At 39.3% G+C, this 16,485-nt stretch overlaps 1 pseudogene; it reads right to left on the bottom strand.

Moving 5' to 3' along the window:
* Positions 1-15,423: 15,423 nt before the first annotated feature.
* Positions 15,424-15,989, bottom strand: LOC118885822 (annotated as a pseudogene).
* Positions 15,990-16,485: the final 496 nt, after the last annotated feature.

Below are 16,485 nucleotides of genomic sequence, written 5' to 3'. Positions count from 1 at the left end.
ATAACTACTATACCAAATATGCTGATTTTTAACATCATACATTAATTTTGCCTCTTTGTGGGTGGGGCAGGACTTTATATAAATGGAATCACACAGAGGGATCTGGAAATTCGTGAGATTCATCTATACTGCTCTATGTAGATGTAGTTTGTTCCCTTTCATTGCTGTGTAAGGCAAATGTAACATGACTTATTTGTCCATTTTACTATTGATGCCGCTTCCCATTTATTTGAAATTAGCCCATCATATTTGGGTCTGTGAATGCACACCTCAAATCCCTGTACCTTAAGTTTCTAGTAATGTTCTAATGACCATCTGACAGTAACCACAGAGCTGCCTTGTCATCCTCTGTCCAAGTCAGTAATTCCCAAATTCCATCTCTAAGGTTCAACCAAAAACTGCCCTGTGTGAAAAATCAAGAAATTCATTTTCCCTGAGAACAATACAACCTTTCTATATTTGTAGATTTTCTGTTTTTGCTTTAGAAATTATTTTTTTAAACACTATGTTCTATCTACTTCAGTTCCGTTCAACAAGTTTTATTAGAATTTCATCTACGTGCCAAGCACTGTGCTCCTTATGGGACTACAAAATAAGGTAACATACAGTCCTTAATTTGGGGGAGCTCAGAGCCTACTGGAAAGAAAGATGATATTATATATGTGACCGCCCCCCACCCCAGAAGTGAATGTGCTGTCCAAATTTCTCACCAATGCTGTTCTAACTCCAGGGAAGAATAAAGTCATGACCCTAGGGCTGGGGGCTCTCAGGAAAGTCTTAAGTAGTTCATCCCAAGTGTGAAATATCCTTGAAATGTTGTTCGTCAGTAAAGGTATGCTTAATAAAATGATCATGCCTGTTTTAATATCAAAATATTTCCCTTCACAACTGTCAGTTAAAATAGACACTCCAGGACAATGTGTCCTGTTTAACACTTGAATTTTAGCACTCCTGTAAACCACTAATATATTAAACCACTGTAGATATCACCACCGAAGTTTGAAAAGGACAAATCTAAACAACCTGTAAAAGTTTACCACATAATAAAAGGATATGAGGCGGCTCCATCAATCTTGTAGATGATCCACAAACATCTGGCCATACTGTGTTTTGATATATACTAACTGATTTGCTCTACTTTTCCCAGGAGATAAATAATTCTTCAGATATTTTATCCATTTTAAACAACCATGCATTTCATAATATTGGAGGCTTTAAACCACAAAACTCAGTAAAACACAGGCTGAAATTCTAGTGTCACTCATACAGTTAAAAACCAAAAAAGTAATACTCATCATTTTCCTAACTGTTTGAAAGTAGAAATTGACTCCTGGGAAGGCAGAGAAGCCAATTTGCAATGAGTGGCTTTCATTTCCTACTCTTAATTCAAATTGTCATAAAATTGTTTGAAGTCTTGGCACAAGTAGTGACATTCCAATGTAACCTATAAGCGGCTCTTTGGGGAGGGACAGTTATATGTAAAATACACTCTGCATAGCAACCAAAACAGTCAGTGGACTTTGAGTGCTAAAATAGGACATCTTTCTAACCACAAAGAAGAAAAGTGAAGACGGTGGCACAAGATGATTAGAACTAAGGGTGAGAATCCTTTGGGCACTCTTATTTTGGCTTGCTGTGTCTTTTCTGTGCAAAGGGAGACGTGATATCTGTCATTCATTCATACACACATCCTGGAACTCAGGAAGTCCAAGGGTATGTACAACTAGGAGCTCTCAGAATACAGATGGGGATTAAAGCCTTGGAACTGAATAACATCACCTAGGCTAAAGAAGAGAAGAAAAGATGTATGAGGTCTGATCCCTAGTCTGATCCAATATAGAGGTTAAGAAAGAGGAGGGCAGGCTGAAGAGAACCTTAGAAGAAGCAACCTATGATGTAGGAGGAAAAACAGGAGTGTGGAATGTCTTCAAATTATATGGGGGTGGGGAGGTAGTCAACAAGGTAGGAATACTCAACCATTCCAAAGATTCTCAAAGGCCAAATGAGATGAGGTTTGACAAGGGACCAACGGAATCAGCAAGCTAAAGGCACCAGTAACCATGACAAGCGTGGTTTCAGGAAGTAGGGAGGGCAAAAATGGATTGAGGACAGCATATACAGTGAAGATTAAGTAAACAGAGAATAGACACAACACTTTTGAGGAGTTTGCTATAAAGAAAAGTGCACAAAGTTTACAGTATCTGGAGCAGGACTTTTTAAAGATGAGCTACAATAGATTAGGCCATGTGTTTATGCTGACTGGAAAAATCTAGCAAAAAGAGGTTAACTGATGATTCGGAAGAGAAAGAGCTAAGTGCAGGCTTGAAGCTCTTGAGCAGGTTACAGGTATGAGATCTTGTTTACAGAGTGTGTAGGGAGGGGAAATTAGATAAGAGCTCGGACACTTCCTCCTCTATGAAAGGGAGATGTGCAGAAGGTGTCGGCATTAGACAGATTTGTCATGGGGAAGCTGTAACAATTTTCTTCTGATTGCTTCAGTTCGCTTCACTGAAATAAAAAGGGAGGTCACAAGCTAAGAAAGGAGAAAGGACAGGTGCTGAAAAATTGAGGACAAAAGGGTATAGTTGTAATCATTTGGATAACCTGGTTTTCTATCCAAAACCTGCTACTCCAAGCTATGTGCCTTAAATAATTAAATTAACCTCTCTGATTCCCAGCTTCTTCATCTATAAAATAAGGATGACGGTTTTATCATGAGGTTAATCCAGCACCTCAGAGTGAGTTTTATTTGGCTTGAGTTTCTTTCTTATAAAAGTAATCATCATGGATCTTCCAAAATGATATTCTGAAACCAATTATCACATGAGTTTATATTTAATAAGAATACACACATGCATGGAATAGATGGCATGAAAAGGGCTCTGGGGCATACTTACAACAACTAGTCTTGGATTTAGATTGACTCAAAATATTCTACAACCAGAAAAGCAACAAATAAATTGTGATACAGAAAACATAGTGCAAAGAAGCTGGATCTACTCCCAGGTGAAACACTCATTTGCTGTGTGCCATGGATATCACCTAACTTTTCTGGGCAGATATTTCCAATCTGTAAAATGAAGCCCTTGGACTTAACGATCTGGTTCCTTCCAGCTCTAAAATTCTGTGGACATATGAATTACTCCATTTATACATAGCTGCCCCTTGCCTACTCCATGTATGGCTCTGAAATGTTTATATTTATACCTAGACCCCGTCTTTCTTTTTTTTTTTTTAACATCTTTATTGGAGTATAATTGCTTCACAATGTTGTGCTAGTTTCCGCTGCACAACAAAATGAATCAGCCATATGCATACATATATCCCCATATCCCCTCCTTCTTGTGTCTCCCTCCCACCCTCCCTATCCCACCCCTCTAGGTTGTCACAAAGCACCGAGCTGATCTCCCTGTGCTATGCAGCTGCTTCCCACTAGCTATCTATTTTACATTTGGTAGTGTATATATGTCCATGCCACTCTCTCACTTTGTCACAGCTTACCCTTCCCCCTCCCCATATCCTCAAGTCCATTCTCTACGTCTGCATCTTTATTCCTGGCCTGCCCCTAGGTTCATCAGAACCTTTTTTTTTTTTTTTAAGATTCCATATATATGTGTTAGCATATGGTATTTGTTTTTCTCTTTCTGACTTACTTCACTCTGTATGACAGACTCTAGGTCCATCCACCTCACTACAAATAACTCAATTTCGTTTCTTTTTATGGCTGAATAATATTCCATTGTATATATGTGCCACATCTTTATACATTCATCTGTCAATGGACACTTAGGTTGCTTCCATGCCCTGGCTATTGCAAATAGTGCTGCAATGAACACTGTGGTACATGACTCTTTTTGAGCTATGGTTTTCTCAGGGTATATGCCCAGTAGTGGGATTGCTGGGTCATATGGTAGTTCTATTTTTAGTTTTTTAAGGAACCTCCATACTGTTCTCCATAGTGGCTGTATCAATTTACATTCCCACCAACAGTGCAAGAGGGTTCCCTTTTCTCCACACCATCTCCAGCATTTATTGTTTGTAGATTTTTTGATGATGGCCATTCTGACCGGTGTGAAGTGATACCTCATTGTAGTTTTGATTTGCATTTCTCTAATGATTAGTGATGTTGAGCATCCTTTCATGTGTTTGTTGGCAATCTGCATATCTTCTTTGGAGAAATGTCTATTTAGGTCTTCTGCCCATTTTTGGATTGGGTTTTTTGATACTGAGCTGCATGAGCTGCTTGTATATTTTGGAGATTAATCCTTTGTCAGTTGCTTCATCTGCAAATATTTTCTCCCATTCTGAGGGTTGTCTTTTCGTCTTGTTTATGGTTTCCTTTGCTGTGCAAAAGCTTTTAAGTTTCATGAGGTCCCATCTGTTTATTTTTGTTTTTATTTCCATTTCTCTAGGAGGTGGGTCAAAAAGGATCTTGCTGTGATTTATGTCATAGTGTGTTCTGCCTACGTTTTCCTCTAAGAGTTTTATAGTGTCTGGCCTTACATTTAGGTCTTTAATCCATTTTGAGTTTATTTTCATGTATGGTGTTAGGAAGTGTTCTAATTTCATTCTTTTATATGTAGCTGTCCAGTTTTCCTAGCACCACTTATAAAAAGGCTGTCTTTTCTCCATTGTATACTCTTGCCTCCTTTATCAAAGATAAGGTGACCATATGTGCATGGGTTTATCTCTGGGCTTTCTATCCTGTTCCACTGATGCATATTTCTGTTTTTGTGCCAGTACCATACTCTCTTGATTACTGTAGCTTTGTAGTATAGTCTGAAGTCAGGGAGTCTGGTTCCTGCACCTCCATCTTTCTTTCTCAAGATTGCTTTGGCTATTTGGGGTCTTTTGTGTTTCCATACAAATTGTGAATTTTTTTCTTCTAGTTCTGTGAAAAATGTCATTGGTAGTTTGATAGGGATTGCACTGAATCTGTAGATTGTTTTGGGTAGTATAGCCATTTTCACAATGTTGATTCTTCCAAGCCAAGAACATGGTATATCTCTCCATCTGTTTGTATCATCTTTTTTTTAAAAAAAGAATTTCATTATTGTGCTCATTCTTTTTTTTTTAATAAATTTATTTATTTATTTATTTATTTATTTATTTATTTATTTTTGGCTGTGTTGGGTCTTCATTTCTGTGCAAGCGTTTTCTCCACTTGTGGCGAGCGGGGACCACTCTTCATCGCGGTGTGCGGGCCTCTCACTGTTGCGGCCTCTCCCGTTGCGGAGCACAGGCTCCAGACGCACAGGCTCAGTAGTTGTGGCTCATGGGCCCAGTTGCTCCATGGTATGTGGGATCTTCCCAGACCAGGGCTCGAACCTGTGTCTGCTGCATTGGCAGGCAGATTCTTAACCACTGCGCCACCAGGGAAGCCCTGTTTGTATCATCTTTAAGTTCTTTCATCAGTGTCTTATAGTTTTCTGCATACAGGTTTTTTGTCTCCTTAGGTAGGTTTATTCTTAGGTATTTTATTCTTTTTGTTGCAATGGAAATGGGAGTGTTTCCTTAATTTCTCTTTCAGATTTTTCATCATTAGTGTATAGGAATGCAAGAGATTTCTGTACATTAATTTTGTATCCTTCTATTCTACCAAATTCATTGATTAGCTCTAGGAGTATTCTGGTAGCATCTTTAGGATTCTCTATGTATAGTATCATGTCATCTGCAAAGACTGACAGTTTTACTTCGTCTTTTCCAATTTGGATTCCTTTTATTTCTTTTTCTTCTCTGATTGCTGTGGCTAGGACTTCCAAACCATGTTGAATAATAGTGGTGAGAGTGGGCAACCTTGTCTTGTTCCTGATCTTAGACCCCGTTTCTTTAAAGTGACAACACAGTATCTTCTTTAGTATCACAGTACACTAAGTCTTCGAGGTAAATGTTAAATATTCTAATAAACTAAACTTTTGAATGACTGTATCATGTGTATTGTCATAAATAGAAAATTATATCAAGACATTACATTTTTTATTGAAGTATGGTTGATTTACAATGTTGTGTTAATTTCTGCTGTACAGCAAAGTGACTCAGTTATACATATATATACATTCTTTTTTATACTCTTTTCCATTATGGTTTATCCCAGGACCTTGTTGTCCATCCATTCTCTAAGTAATAGTTTGCATCTACTAACCCCAAACTCCCAGTCCATCCCTCCCCCACCCCCCTAAGACATTATATTCTAAATAAACACTGTAGGGTCTTAGGGGAACACACAAATATACTTTTTGGCAAAATGCTTAAAAATCAACACATAATCTGTACAAATCAGTGTTAAGTATGACTTGGCAAAGACAGATAAGAGGAAATGTTATTTTTATCATTTAATTTTTTAATGAAAAATTATTAATTTATCTTTCAATGACAAGTTCACAGGTTTAAAAAGAGAACATGAATACCAAAGTTTTTAAATGGCACAATCATATGGATAGTCATGTATTTTTAGTTATCTGAAATGAGTCTTGGTTCCAGTAAGCTCAATGATAAGATAAGCATTACCATGGCTGATTCTGTCACTTAGAATGGACTCCAATTATGGGTTTTGTATAATAATGAAGATTATGGTCAACATGTCTTGACTAACCAAATTTCCAAGTCCCTTCAACTGCCCCTGTAGCAATCAACAAAGGATTGCCATTTCATTTAAGCAATTGTCCTAACCATCTCATACAACAGCAATGAATTTAAAACTTGGATATGGGGCTTCCCTGGTGGCGCAGTGGTTGAGAGTCTGCCTGCCAGTGCAGGGGACACGGGTTCGAGCCCTGGTCTGGGAGGATCCCACGTGCCGCGGAGCAACTGGGCCCGTAAGCCACAATTGCTGAGCCTGCGTGTCTGGAGCCTGTGCTCCACAACAAGAGAGGCCGCAATAGTGAGAGGCCTGCGCACCGCGATGAAGAGTGGTCCCCACTTGCCGCAACTGGAGAAAGCCCTCGCACAGAAACGAAGACCCAACACAGCCATAAATAAATTAAATAAATAAATAAATAAATAAATAATTTTAAAAAAAAACTTGGATAATACTCCCATCACAGTGGTGATCGTTTTGTAATAATACAGAAATATCAAATCACTATGTGTGCAGCAGTAACTAACATGATGTTGTAGGTCAATTATACTTCAAAAAACAAACAAACTCACAGAAAGAGAGATCAGACTTGTGGTAACCAGAGGCAAGGGGTAGGGGGTGGGGGAATGGATGAAGGTGGTCAAAAGGTACAAACTTCCAGTTATAAGATAAATAAGTCCTAGGGATGTGATGTACAACATGATTAATATAATTAACCCTGCTGTATGTTATATATGAAAGTTGGTAAGAGAGTAAATCCTAAGAGTTCTCATCACAAGGAAAAAGTTTTTTTCTTTTTCTTTTATTTTGCATCTGTATGAGATGATGGATGTTCACTAAATTTATTATGGTGATCATTTCCTGATGTATGTAAGTCAAATCATTATGCTACACACCTTAAACTTACATAGTGCTGTCAATTATATCTCAATAAAACTGGAAGACAAAAATACTTCCATCACAAAGATTTCCAAGGTTTCTTTATTTTCTGTGCCTCTCCTTTTTTTTTTTTTTTAGTGTTTTACAGTTTATTTCTCTGCTTACATATGTAACGTACTTGATCTTCACGACCTGACAGATATTTTCCCCATTTTACAGATGAGGAAATTGAGCCTCAGAGTGGTCCAGTGAGTTTCCCAAAGTCATACTGCTGATAAATGGCTGTGCCTGAATTGGTCCCTGTGTTTTCTGGTTCCAAATCCCACAATCCTTCCACTATCACTCAGAACCTTTCAATGATCCAGTAGCATGATGGGTGTTTGCCCCAGCTTCTGTGTGCCTCTCCTTTTGGTATATCTATAAACTTCACTGAAACAAACTTTCTAAAAACTTCAAATGACCCTTTCCTTGTGGTAGGGCTGCCAGATTTAGCAAATAAAAATGCAGAATGCTGGCTTAAAATTGAATTTCAGATAAATAACAAATAATTTTTTAGTATAAGTATGTCCTAAATATTGCACTAAAAAATTACTTGTGTTTTATCTGAAATTCAAATTTAACAGAGCATCCTGTCTTTTATCTGACCACTCTGCCTCTTTGCCCACCTTAGCCATTCAATAGGATCCAGGAAGTACACTGAGCTCATGGTGATGGTGATGATGGAGATAGCATCTGACTTTTATAAAGGGTTAATTAAGGGCCAAAAATAGCGAGCTTTTCTGATTGTATAATTTGGTATGATTTGCTTAAATTAATCAAAATGAAACAATCTATTTTGTGCTTAATTGTCTGAAAATTCATGCATTCATTATTAATTGAGGTCCTACATTTTGCCAAACTCTTATCAAGCACTGGGGAAATGGCAGTGAACAAAACAGAGTGGTGTTTTCCTCTTGGAGCCTGAGCTAGTAGGAAAGGCATCCAATAATAGGTTCAGGAATACACAACCATGGAGGAGAGGTGCAGCAAAGAAAAATAACGGGTGTCATGAAAGAGCAAACAAGGGGAACCTACCTTACCTAGGAGTATAGCTGGGTGTAGAGAAAGCCTCTCCAATTCTGAGACCTGGAGTTTGAGTAGGCATGGGCCAGCATTGAGGGAAGAGTAGGAGAATTTGGCAAGTTAAAGGGACTGGAAAAGGCCAGTGTGGGTAGAATACGGTAAGCAAGTTGGCAAAGGCAGAAAATGAGTCTGTAGAAATAGATGGGGGCCACCATGTGGGGTCCTCTGAGTCATGTTAGGATTTGGGATTTTTTTAATGGCATGAAGAAGCCCTTGGAGGCTTTTCAGCAGTATGGTGACATGATCGAAACTGCCTATTAAAACGCTCTACCTAGCAGTTAGGTGGAAAATCATACAGAAGGGAAAACTAGTACCACTGGGGAGACAGGCCATTGAAGGAGAGGAGGCATAAAATAAGGGTGTCTTTAGCTGGTGTGGTGATAGTGAGATAGAGAAATATTTTGGAACTAGAAATGACAGGATTTGTCACTGGATATAAGTAAGGAGTGAAAAAATATGAGATGTCAGATGGCTTGTTTAGAGTATGAGACTAGAATGGGGGGAAGGATGGATATGCCATTTCCAAAAAGGGCAATTTGGGGTAGATTAGAGTGGATCAGGGAGGGAAAGAGGCAATCTAATTTTGGCCCTGTTAAATCTGAAATGCCTAGTCCCAGCCCTTTGTATCACCATGATGTGAATCTGGAAATAAAAAGACTGGCATCGTTAGCATTGCTTGTGGAACTGAAGTGTTCTATATTCAGGAATGTTTTACTTCATGGTCCAAATACAAATGAAGAGGACATGTTACTCATCCAGGACAGAACCTCAAGAGTTTGGGTTAAGTGATGACTTGTAGAACTGGAACCAATTAAACACTGAGATTTGAAAGAAGGTATTGTAATATTGCTCATAAAATGCAAGCAGACTCTATCACGGAAGAGATTTGTCTCCACTAAACAGAGAAAAAGATTCAAATAAAGGAAGCCTTCATATACTATTCATTGACTTTCTTCTTGACAATTTGACAGACAAGATACAAATAGTTCACTTTTGTAGCTGACTCTAAGAACGGCAACCAATGATCTGGCTGACTGACTAAAACTATTAATTAAACAAAGTAAATGGGTTTTCCACCTCATCCTCAGCACTTCCCATCAAATCAACGGTATGAACATGTACATGACTTGTGACCTCATTTTATTCTACATAGAAAAGTTTGAGAAAGAAAAGTGAGTTAAATTCTCTTACATTTTCCCCTTCACATATGTCCTGAGATGGGATGATAATCCCATCTAGAGTTTATCACAGAAAAGTTTTCAACAGGACAGAATTAAATGAAAATGAGCATTAGAGAGAAATGGTTGAAAATAGGACAAGGATACATTTATATAATTTCTATATGTGTTGTTGGTCCAGTGTGGTGTGGTATGAATAGACCTTATTGATAAATTAGATATTTATGTATGTGGATATACATGTAGAAATTAAGGCAGAGCGGGACTTCCCCAGTGATCCAGGGGCTAAGACTCCGTACTCCCAACGCAGGGGGCCCAGGTTCAATCCCTGATTGGGGAACTAGATCCCGCATGCCACAACTAGAGATCCCGCGTGCTGCAACTAAGACCCGGCACAGCCAAATACATAAATAAATAAATATTTTTTTTAAAAAAAAAGAAATTAGGGCAGAACTTTGGGAAAATACACCCATTACGAAATGAACAAAATGTATCTCACTTTTTAATATTCTCACGTGCAGCGCATAAATGCACACAGTGCTTTTTAACATAACTGTTCCACATGGAAATATTTTAAAACTCTAAAAGTACATTTGATAATGTCTTTATAGAGAGCAGCATGTTCAGTCTGTTCTTTGAAATGAAAAGTGTCAACCATCACTGCAGTTCTTAGAACTGAGATGTTAAAAGTCTGTGGTGTCAAGAATGGGCTCATTGTGGGCTGCTGATAGTACAGACTCCTACAAATGTTCCATTGTACTTCTGAGCCATGCTAATGATCCGTGCCTAATGGATTATGAAGAGCGCTTTGAAGCCACTTTTTCCCTGATCATCATCAACTCTCAATACCTTGTCAAAAAGCACCAATGGTTGTCATGATGACATTCCACGAGTGTCCCTTCCCCAATGCAGCCATCAAATGCATTTGAAGGCTTTGGGAAACAGGCAGCAAAATTCAAGGGGAGTTCAATAGTGCATATCTGAGCTTTAAAAAAAAATTAAATCTGAAATAGTATTTGCGACATGGGCCTTTCACAGTGGAAAAAGTGAGCTATTGCTATGTGGGAATTCCACTTTTATCCAACTGAGAGAAAATATACCTTATAGTTACAGAGCACTTTTTAAGTTACATGTTGTACATTTTTTTTTTTTTTTTTTTTTTTAAACTATGAAACTTTTTTTTTTTTTTTTTTAATTTTTATTTATTTATTTATTAAATTATTTATGGCTGTGTTGGGTCTTCGTTTCTGTGCCAGGGCTCTCTCCAGTTGCGGCAAGCGGGGGCCACTCTTCATCGCGGTGCGCGGGCCTCTCACTATCGCGGCCTCTCTTGTTGCGGAGCACAGGCTCCAGACGCGCAGGCTCAGCAATTGTGGCTCACGGGCCTAGTTGCTCCAGGGCATGTGGGATCTTCCCAGACCAGGGCTCGAACCCGTGTCCCCTGCATTGGCAGGCAGATTCTCAACCACTGCGCCACCAGGGAAGCCCTGTTGTACATTTTTATCTCATTTACTAACACAATGTTCCTGTCAGTACCATTATCATTCTCATTTTATAGATGAGGCCCTCGGAGATCTCAAGAAACATGCTTAAGAAACATTCCTCGTTTGGTAAGTGGTAAAATGGTGATTCAAACCCAGTTCTCTATGATTCCAGAGTGTGAGCTTGTAAGCACCCTCCTAGGTCCCCAATTATTGTGCCATGATATGGAAATCTATGAACTCAGCAAATTTTCCAAAAGTCCAATAGAAATCAAACATTTACTTACCAAGAAAGTCCCAGGTTTACTAAAAAAAAAAAAACAAAAAAAAACCCTTTTTTGTTTTGGCTTTTAAGATAGAATTAGGGGGCTTCCCTGGTGGCTCAGTGGTTAAGAATCCGCCTACCAGTGCAGGGGACACCGGTTCGAGCCCTGGGCCAGGAAGATCCCACATGCCACGGAGCAGCTGGGCCCATGTGCCACAACTACTGAGCCTGCACTCTAGAGTCCACAAGCCACAACTACTGAAGCCTGTGTGCCACAGCTACTGAAGCCTGCGCACCTAGAGCCCATGCTCCGCAACAAGAGAAGCCACTGCAATGAGAGGCCTGTGCACCGCAACGAAGAGTAGCCCCTGCTCGCTGCAACTAGAGAAAGCCCTCGCACAGCAACGAAGACCCCACGCAGCCAAAAATAAATAAATAAATATATATTTTTTTAAAGTAATAAAATTTTTTAAAAAGATAGAATTAGGAAGAGAGAAAATTTGGAGTTGAAAGAATGAGGTTCACATCCCAGCTCTGTCATTTGTGTCCTACGTGACACTGTACAAGTTACTTAATGCTACAGTGTTATTGTGATAAACTCAGTGAAGTGAATGATATTATACCTATTTCTCGGATGAACATACTGATTAAATTCAACCCTGAGGGGCTTCCCTGGTGGCGCAATGGTTAAGAATCCGCCTGCCAATGCAAGGGACACAGGTTCGAGCCCTGGTCTGTGAAGATCCCACATGCCGCGGAGCAACTAAGCCCATGTACCACAACTACTGAGCCTGCACTGTAGAGCCTGCATGCCACCACCACTGAAGCCTGCGCGCCTACAGCCCGTACTCTGCAACAAGAGAAGCCACCACAATGAGAAGTCCGCGCACCACAACGAAGAGTAGTCCCCGCTCACCGCAACTAGAGAAAGCCTGTGAGCAGCAAGGAAGACCCAACACAGCCAAAAATAAATAAATAAAATAAATAAATTTATAAAAAAAAAAATTCAACTCTGAGTGTGGCTATATCCCAAATTATTGATCTCTTTATTTAGAAGGACTGAAAAACTATGTGATGCCAAATTGCACTTAGTCTAATCTTGGTCACAGGGTTGAATATGCCAGAATTTGGGGACTATACTGATATGAGTTTATTGTGTAATTGTCTTGGAAGGATCCCAGGTCCAGATCACACCCCCGTAGGTGAGAGTAGAGTTTTCCTAAAGTGAAACGATATTTTAGCTGTCAGCCATCCTGGAAAGAGATCCTTTGGAGGCAATAAAAAACGACTCGGGAGAACCCCATGAAAGAGGGGAAATTATATCTCTTTCCTTCAGTCTCAGGACCCACTTCAGTTCACCTGATGTTTGGTCACATTGACACAGTTCCAGAAAAAAGCAGGAAGCCAATCTGAGGGAAAAACCTAAGGATGGAGCACAGCTGTAAATCACTGCATGTTGGACTTCTCTTTTCCTGTTACCAACCTTCAGTGAAATCTCTGCTACGATCTAGGACAAAGGTCTGCAAACATTTTCTGTAAAGGGCCAGAGAGTGAATATTGTAGGCTTTGTGGGCTATACTGTCTCATCGCAACGACTTAACTCCTGACATTGTAGCACAAAAGCTGCCGTAAATATGTAAATGAGTGAGCGTGGCTGTGTTTCAATAAAACTTTATTTATGTACATTGAAATTCTAATATAATTATCACATGTAATGAAATATTATTCTTTTGATTTTTGTCAACTATTTAAAAATGTAAAATACATTCTTAGCTCACAAGCCATACAAAAACAGGCAACAGGCCAGATTTGAACCAGGGGTTGGAATCTGCCCCCTGCTCTAGGAAATTAAACAGGAGAGCCTATCCTCCTGGGAGTAAGGCAGTAAAAGAGAAAGAAATGTGCCCTTCTCTGAGGACTCGAGGCTGGAAACTAATGCTACCGTCACCATCCAAGACAGTCACACTCTATGCTGACTTGCTCCCACTTAACTAAGCCCATGGCTGCTGAATTCTAGGATGTCAATATAAGGGCAACACTGTCCTCCAAACTACTAGAAATTGATTATGGATACAAATCACCAGTGATGTGCCTGGTACCTAGAACATACTTTGACAATACTTGATTCCCTCTCTCCTTCCTTGCTTTTGTTGATTTTAGCTTCGTAACCTTGGTGTGAATATATGCTTAATTCACATCTAAACTGTTGAGGTTTTTTTTTTTCTAATTCTGACTAATAGAAATATAGGAAAGCCAAATCCTTATTACTTAAAACATACAGTTATTATTAAGTTTAGTATTCTTATTTTTTGAGAGGTTAAATTGTTCAAGATCTGTAGACAAGGGACAAAAAAAAATAAGACCGTATACAAAAGATACTTTGGTGGTGGTCTCCACCACTTCCCCTACATAAAAACTGCATCGTGTGTCTTTTTCTCCACATTCTGCATATACATGCACACACACAAGCACATGTGCCTTTCTCCAGCCTTTACATTTATGCACACTTTGAAATAACAATTTTCATTAACTTCATTCATCTTTTGGATTAGCCAAAGGACAGCCTTGTAGGCGTTAATGTAGCATAGAAAATCAATACATCACAATTAGTAAAAGCCAATTGGAAAGGTTCCTGGCTTTTATTTTACTTTATTTTTACTCATACACATTCAGTTTATTTGAACAGAGGACAGTTTTGCTATTCATTCCATCAGCCGGAATTCTTGAACCAACGAAGCCAGTGGACACTAATGAAAAAGCATTTTTCATGTCTGTTGCATCTGACTCAACACCAAGTTGCTTAATGAATTACATTTGGGTTTCACCTAGAGTTGATTAAATATTTAACATTTGGAGCAAAAATACAGCTGCATTCAGTAGGTTAAGGGTGAGCCACAAAATGGTTTCTAATAACCAATTCTAGAAATGCATTATAGGAAACACTATTAAAAATTATCTAAGCCAATAAACCAATATTTTAGACTAGAAATAACTGAGGCCCAAGAGATTCAGGTGGCATGGTTGAAGTCATCCAGCTAGATTTTAATCCAGCATTCCTTTTAGTTGGATATTAGACTCATTCTGAGAAGCAGAAAATAGGACTTGTTTCTTTTAGGACGGTCAAATCCTAGTATTCAGAAATTGGCCCTCTTTTTGAACAGGTGTAGACTGCACCTGACCTCAGGCTACACGTGTTTCTGACAATTCCAAATGAAGTGTCTGCTCTAAGGGAAAGATCTGGATTTGAGCTGCTGCCCTCGGTGGTGCAGGGTTAAGTGCCAACATGTTTGAGTGCAGGACTTATTCTTGAAGTTGCCAGCTTCAGCTAATTGCAGATGTAAAAGATAAGACACCAATTTCAAAAAGAACAGCACATTGCAATGAGACCATAAAATGTGTTCACTGTGCTCCTTCCCTATCTAAGGACAACTGACCGCACTGGAAGAAGGAGACTGATAAAATTTAATGGTCTTTTTTTTAAAGTTACTTCTAATTTAAATGTGATTTAAGAAAATTAATACCCAAGTCTGATTCAGAAGTCGTTTGGGGCAGCTAAATTACAAGGCTCCTTAGAGGAAGAGTTCTTTCCATTCAATTAATGAACAAATTTTTAGGTATTATTAAGGTATGATTGATACAATAAACTGCACATATTTAAGGGGTACAACTTGACCAGTGTTGATATATGCATACACTCATGTAACTATCATCACAGTCAACATAATAAACAATTCCATAATGCCCAATAGTTTCCTAGGCATGTCTGTAATCTACTCTCCAGCTCTGTTCCTAGACAACCACTAATCTGTTTTTTGTTTGTTTGCTCTTGTTTTTTTGGGGGGTGGGTTTTTTTGTGGTTTGGGGAGTATTTTTTACTGGTTTCCAAATGATCCTTTATTGAAATATTTTCCTTAGTAGTTCCTAACTAGCTGGGCATTCAACTGCACCAGTTGATGTCATCTATGATGTCATGATGGTGGTGACCATCAACACTGCAGCCATACACTGGGCAGTCCCCAGGATTTCTTGAATGGTTCCAGAGAGTTTTCTAGCTAAACATCCATGCCACATCTGTCAGACAAAGTTGACAATCTCTTCAACAGTGATGTTTCCTATGTGCTTAATGTTTTTTGATTCTTTCCGTCTCTAGGTGGTTCCTTGAGGGCTTTGATGGCCAGGGTAGAAGTAGAAGGTACCACCTCAATCTGGGCCTGTCTGTTCTAAATGGGTAGGTCCACTATAATCCTCAGGCCCTTCATGTCACTGGTTGCCTTGGTGATGCCACCACCAAGCTTTTTTGGAGACAGACTCAGGGGACAGATATTGGTGGCCAGGGCAGACGTGGTATCAATTTCCCGACTAAGGCACCTCAAGTACACACAACTTTTGATCTTGTTGAGGTTGAACTTGAGCGACATGTTGGAGGCAGCTGGTGTTAGATAGACCTGGATGCAAGAAGACGGAAGAAAGTTGCCCCTTGGCCTGCTCTGAGATAAAAGAGGAAAGCTGCTTTTTGTTATTATATATTTGTTTGCACTTTCTAGAATCTTCTAGAAATGAGGTCCTATAGTATGTACTCTTTTTTGGTCTGGCTTATGTAATTCAACATAAATGATTTTGAGATACATCCATGTTGTTGCATGTATCAATAGTTTGTTCCTTTTATCTGAGTTTATTGTAAGGATATAGAAAAACTAAATTGAAATGGACCATAGACCTAAATGCCAACCCATAAAACTTCTAAAAGAAAACAGGAAAAAATCATAATGGCCTTGAGTTGGGATAAGATATCTAATATAGCAGGGGTCCCCAACCCCCATGCCACAGACCACTACTGGTCCACAGCCTGTTAGGAACCGGGCCGCGCAGCAGGAGGTGAGCAGCGGGCAAGCGAGTTAAGCTTCATCTGTTGCTCCCTATCGCTCGCATTACCACCTGAGCCATCCCCGCTCCCCCACCCCACCCCCAGGTCTGTGGAAAAAT

The sequence above is a fragment of the Balaenoptera musculus genome, chromosome 19 (assembly GCF_009873245.2).
Source record: "Balaenoptera musculus isolate JJ_BM4_2016_0621 chromosome 19, mBalMus1.pri.v3, whole genome shotgun sequence".
Classification (NCBI taxonomy): domain Eukaryota; kingdom Metazoa; phylum Chordata; class Mammalia; order Artiodactyla; family Balaenopteridae; genus Balaenoptera; species Balaenoptera musculus.
The sequence above is the reverse complement of the archived record's forward strand: the minus strand, read 5'-3'. Positions and strand labels throughout refer to the sequence as shown.